Here is a 6000-nt window from a genome sequence, read left to right as displayed (position 1 = left end):
GGTTTTTTCTTTTTTCTTTTTCTTTCTTTTTTTTTTTTTTTAATAGGTGTATTTCCACATAGGGGAAAATAAGCAAGAACTGACCTGCAGCAGTCAGGACCTGAGTATGGAGAGGGTTGTGTCTAACCAGATGGGAGCCCTGTGCTTAGCCAAAACAGGCTTTCCTCTCTGAAAAGTTCCATTATCTTGTCATCAATTTTCATCACTTCCATTGTAAACAGGACAAGCTTTGCAAACCAAGATTGTTTCCAAAAATGTTATGCATATATTTTTATATATATATATATATATCTTTCATAACTCTAGGATCCTTTTACCACAGATGACTGCTTCCCAATATCATCCTAGGGAACTTACACAAGCATGATGTGATTACTTGGTCTTGCAAGTTCTCCATGACTTTAGGAGACCCAGTGTCCCTGACTGAAAATGAGGGGGTTTGTGCATGGCAGAGATCTCTTTTCTGCTGGCTTGCATACATATGGAGTCCCTGTCATCCAATAAATGTCATGCTTACCTCAGTGGGTTCAATAACACCATCATCTCAGTCCTCTAGCCAGCCAGAGACTTTTATGAAACTTGTAGGAATTCTTCACTCCTGTTGCATCTGCCACTCTTCCATGTTTGCCTGCAATGGGCCAAGTGGTTCAAGGGTGGCAGGGGAGCAGAGAGATGCACACACTCACCCTCTCGCATACCCAGACTGCATGATCGCATAGTTCTTCAGACAGAAGCAGATAATCATCTCTTCATTGTATGTCTCCACGAGTAAAATTATCCCCTGCAGGAGAGATCATTTCTTGTGTGAGTAGATTTCCCTGGCTGCAGAGCACTCAGACGTTAAAAACCTGAGATGAACAATACCATGTGAGCTCTGGATCTAAGGCAGAGATGAAGCTTGTTTTGAAGCCAATAGCTTGTTTGCACACAGATCATTGTAGAAGATTTTTCCCGGGTTTCCTTTGAAGAAACTAAACAAAACCTCATTGGAAAAATTACTGAGAATTGTCTGCTTATCTACCTGGTTTCAGCTGATACTGCAAGGTGTAGCCAAGAGCTCATCTGCAACCCAAACCTTCCCCCAGAGTCACCTCTCTGCCCCCTTCAGCACGGGACATTTGTGATGCCAGAAGGAAAAGAAATAGGAGATGGAATCTACTAGCAAGGGCATACATCATGAAGGAAGATTCTGCCCCCCCCGCCCCTCCACTTTCCATTCATTTTTTTGTCCATGTTTTCTCCTGGCTTTGAAGTGGAGTTTCTCAATGATGTGTTTCATGATGCTCCCAAACATGCACAAAGGAAAGAGGGTAAGGAAGGAAAAGGAGGTGATACAGGAAAAAAATAACAGGGTTTCCAACCTGCAAGTCCTCTTAAAAGGCCCTGACAGCCTCCTGCTGCTGTGCTTATACACCTGTAATACTTCCAGACATGGTGATGGGGAGATGGATCTTCAGCAGGAATAAATAAGTTAGAAAGTGGCTTGGGGGCTGAGGGAATGTGGGAAACATGATAGGAAATAAAGATACTGTCAGAAGAGCAGAAACTCCTTTCAAAACACTGGGAGGGTGCAAAGTGATCAAGCTGCACACCAAGGGTGGAGGAAAAACAGTCCAAGGGCATTGGGTGAAGAATCTCTGGTCCCAGGCTCACATGGTGCCCCAGGCAAGGCCATGGCATGGTACCCGTGTAGAGCAAAGGCAGGGACAGGCAGTCATCAGGGGACAGGAACTCAGCCTGCCTCTGGCCCTTCATCTGCCTCCACCATGGAAAAGTCCCTTGTGCACCCTTGCGTGGTGAAATCCCCATTGACATAGGCTTCAGCAGGAGAGGAAGAGGAAGGAGGAGGGAAGGATTTAGACAGATTTGCTCAAGACTGAGCTGAAATGGCTGAGTGGGTGCACTGAGTGGGAGGTGAGGAGACAGTGAGGACTCCTTCAGAGAGGTGGAGGAAGGTTTGGGCATGGTAGGTGGAGAAGCGTGGTCAAGGTCAGAGACCTTGGAGGGAGATAGAGGGAAGGAGAGGAGTATGTGGAGGAACAGAGCCCAAAGGGTCCATGGGACAGTGCACAGGCTGTGTCCCTGACTCCCTGACATGGCTCTTTCCTCCAGTGACCAGCTCCCAGCTCAGCGTCCTTGAGGGCTGAGCACGGTTCCCACATGTTTAGGGCATAGGTGACCATAAAGCTGCATTTCCTTGGCTCAGGAAAAGGCTCTCATTACCCCTGCTGCCTTTGTAGCTTACTTTCCTCCCAGGGGCTGAGAGAGATGCAAACATTTCCTCCTCAAAAATGAAAGGAAGAAGCCGTGAAGAGACCAAGCCCTGAAGGGAAATAATAAACAAACCCATGACAGCATCACCTCTTTGATAAAACGCTGGGAATATTTTATGAGAGCTCCTCAGAGAAACATGGCTGGCTGCTAGCCTGGAGCAAGAGCTCCCAGATCCCCTGTGCCCCCATATTCCCAGCTTGCTTTAATTGGGCTGGTCCTCCCCCACTGCCTCCATAACCCACAAGTTTAAATGGGGCTGGAGGGCTCTGCTAGGACCAAAGGGGGAGGAGAGGAGAGGGAAAACCACTGAAGAGGAGGAAGAGGAAGAGTGCCTTAATGAAAGAGTAAAGCAAGACAAAACCTGGAAGACAAATTAATCTCAGAGTCACCAGAAGGTGGAAGAGGCACGTAAAAGGGCTGAGTGGAGAAGGGGTCATGGGAAGGGAAAATACCAAGCCACTTAACCAAAATGATTGAATACCAAATGTTGTGTACAGGCTGTCTCCATCCGTGCACGACACTATTTTCAGCATACACCTTCTCCCCGCCTGCCCAGGGGCAGGGTGGTGCTGCTTTCTCTACTTTGAAGGCTCATGCCTAGACCAGCAAAGGGTCTCAGGCGTGGGAAAGCTCTGCGTCGCCACTCCTCACTTCCAGGCACCTGGCATGCACACTGCAGGAGAGACACGAGTGCCCTATAGCACAAATAGGGAGAAGCACCCCTCCCAAAATCAGCTCCCAGCACCTGAGACCAAGGGCAGTCCCCAAGACTTTCCATCTTGTGTTATTCTCCCCTTGGTTATAGATAAAAAATATAACTTTTTTCCCTGGTTCTGCAGTTCAGGATAGACCCAAGAGCTTTGGGTTTTATTTATTTAAATCCAGCCACTCTCACTGAGTGTGGGATTTAAAGCTTTAAAGTCACTGAACTAAAATTAAGCAGAACTATTGCTGCCCTCACCCTTTCAGGTCTTCCTTACTTTGCTACTTTCTGTCCCATGGATTTTTTTCCCAGTAAGCCCAGCCTCAAAAGGAGGGAAGATGGGAGACCACATCACCTGATCATGCATGTGAGGCAATTAGGGATCACACAGCTGTTCACAGGACCACTTAGCTTATGAATCTCAGCAGGACCAGCTCCTTCTGGCCAGGGATCCTCCAGATGTGCTGGAGCAGCATTGCTGCTCCTAGAGGTCAGGGAGCAACTGAGCTTGGATTTATTGGGTTGTGGCTTTCCTATGGACCAGATACTAGTGCTTCTGTTCCCCTGGCTCAGGGGAGGTTTGTCAGCACGACTTCTCCTCTCTGATGGGCTTCTTTCCTCCTGAAGGGCCAATGGAGCTGTAAACATTTCCGCAGTGAGCACAAGGTAAATGAGAGAAAAGGCCTCAGACATGAAACAATTTGGCTGGATACTACCTAAAACAATACAGCAAGAAAGGGAAAACAAACTTAAAGGGCAACAGAAACTTTGCCCTTCTGCGTTGGGTGGAGTTCAGAGGTTGCAAGTGAACCCAGGAGGTTTAAGTGAAAATGTAATTGTTTCAGGGACTGAGCTGACGGCAGTCAAGACGCAAAATTCAACTATTACAAGTTGTCCCAATGACTCATATCTGAGAAGTGAGATATTAGCCATTCCACCTAGTTAGCCATGCTCTGGGTTTGAGGCTCTTGGCCAGGGACAGGGCACAGTTGTACTAAGAGCCTGATACATAAAATGACATTTATGTGACTGATGCCTGAGTGTGCTTGGTTAAGATAGGACAGGGAAACCAGCCTGCCTCTTTGATTCAAACTACATCTGTTTTAGCTCCAATAGCCCAGGCTGAGCCTTAGCTGCTGCATCTGGCGGGGAACATCCACCTGGGGCCATTTCTCAGTGATGGGAGCCAGAAACCTCAGCATAGAGAGTGTTCCCTGCAAGGTTGTCCACAAAGGTGTTTCTGTGCTCTCAAGTACAACTTAGAACTGTTGAAGATCTCCTGGGGCAAGCCAAGCCTGCCTGGCAAGGCAGTTTTCTCCCACAGAGAAAATCAAAGAAAGAAAAGTGTTAATTATGAGACAACATCAGTGTTTCTCCTTGGGACAGTGAATGAGGTTGCCCCTCCCAGTACAAACCAATGAACTCCTTTCAGTTAGTATGTAAATGCAGTTTTACTCTGAGAGGTCGTTTCAACCAACTCTGTTACAACTCAAACCAAACCAAGAAGAGTATCTGGGAGCTCAAAAGCCACCTTATCCATGTGGGTTTTGTTGCTCCCTGTTGCAGCACTCCTTAAGAGGGTAGGGAGGTGTAAGTGGCTGTTGTTGGAGACAGGGCACAGGGGCAGGCAGAACACTCATCTGTTCCCTCTACCATTCTTAAGTCTCTATGGAAATGGACCAGAAAGGAAATAGAATTATGGAGATTTGTCAAGTTTCTGCCTCTACCCAGGCCATAGTTTTCTGAGGAGGAATTGAGCTCTGGTTCAATGATCTCAAGGGCTTGACCCAGTTGCACACATACTGATGCTGAAAAGTATCTACATGAGGTTTGAGCTATGATACAGGGCCTGCAGGAGTGGCAGCTAGAGCCAGGCAGAACTCCCCAGGGCATCTCAAATGGCTCCCACTTAGGCATCTGAATTGAGCCCATTGTAGCACAGCCAATGAAGCACTTCAGCTCTGCTTTGCAGACAGACCCAGTGAAAGTTCTGTCACTCATCAGACTGAGCAGACTGGCTCCCAAACTTTCCTCAGCTGCTCTTTGCCCCTCTTGCACTACACTTGTCTCATAGCCACAGGCTGCAGGGCTCAGATACAATCAGCTTCTGCACCCGTCCCCTGTGCTGGGACTTCCAACACTCCTGCGCATTTCTCCCTCCACCTCCTAGTCCCTGAAGGCAGAACAGAGGTCTTCTCAATGTTTCACCTTTCATATCTGGAGGCTGAAGACACCATCGTCTTTGTCTCATGTCCGGAGGGACAAACACCATCCCAGTATCAGGAACATTCATCACTGTGGTGTGTTTTTCAAGCTCAGCTGTTCTTCTGGATAGGCACAGGGCTGGTTTCAGTACCTGACGTCTGCTAAGTGCTTGGAGCGTCAGGACTAAGAGGTAGCACACACGGGTAGGAGGTTTGGCAACATATCACTTTGAGTCCCTGTTGCTCAGAGATAGAGGAGACTCTTTTATCTTACATTTCCACCAGGAAGGACTGATGAATTTAAAGTTAGTGGTGTTCCAGGCACAGAGCAATGGGTAAATGCTGAATGTCCCAAATTAGAAGAGGGTAAGTCCTGTCAACAGATATATACCTACTCCACACTCAGTACTTTTCCTGGAACAAAAGGGGTTTTAGGATTACAAGACCTGACCAGTCCCCCAGCTATCTCTCTACCCCACCTCATTCTTGCACATTACAGTCATACTACCCGTGACGAGAGTCACAGGACTGAGAGATACATTTTCCCTCCTGGAGGTGGTCAGGTGGGAGCACACTGACAGTTCTCATGTCTCATGACTTATATTTGGGTCTCACATCTTACATCTGGACTGCGGCTCTTCAGCAGCCACCAAACATGCCTGTTCCCTCATGTGCCATCACCTGCAAAGTCAGGCATCACTTAACCATGCAGGTCCTATGAGCCAGCTGGCTTGGGCTGGACTCATGGACTTAGATGCAGATGAGCTGTGTCTCAGTGCTTCAATTAAAAAAAATTATGCAAGCAAGGAGAAGTCAAAG

This window comes from Balearica regulorum, chromosome Z (assembly GCF_011004875.1).
Source record: "Balearica regulorum gibbericeps isolate bBalReg1 chromosome Z, bBalReg1.pri, whole genome shotgun sequence".
Lineage (NCBI taxonomy): Eukaryota > Metazoa > Chordata > Aves > Gruiformes > Gruidae > Balearica > Balearica regulorum.
Note: the sequence above shows the minus strand (reverse complement) of the source record.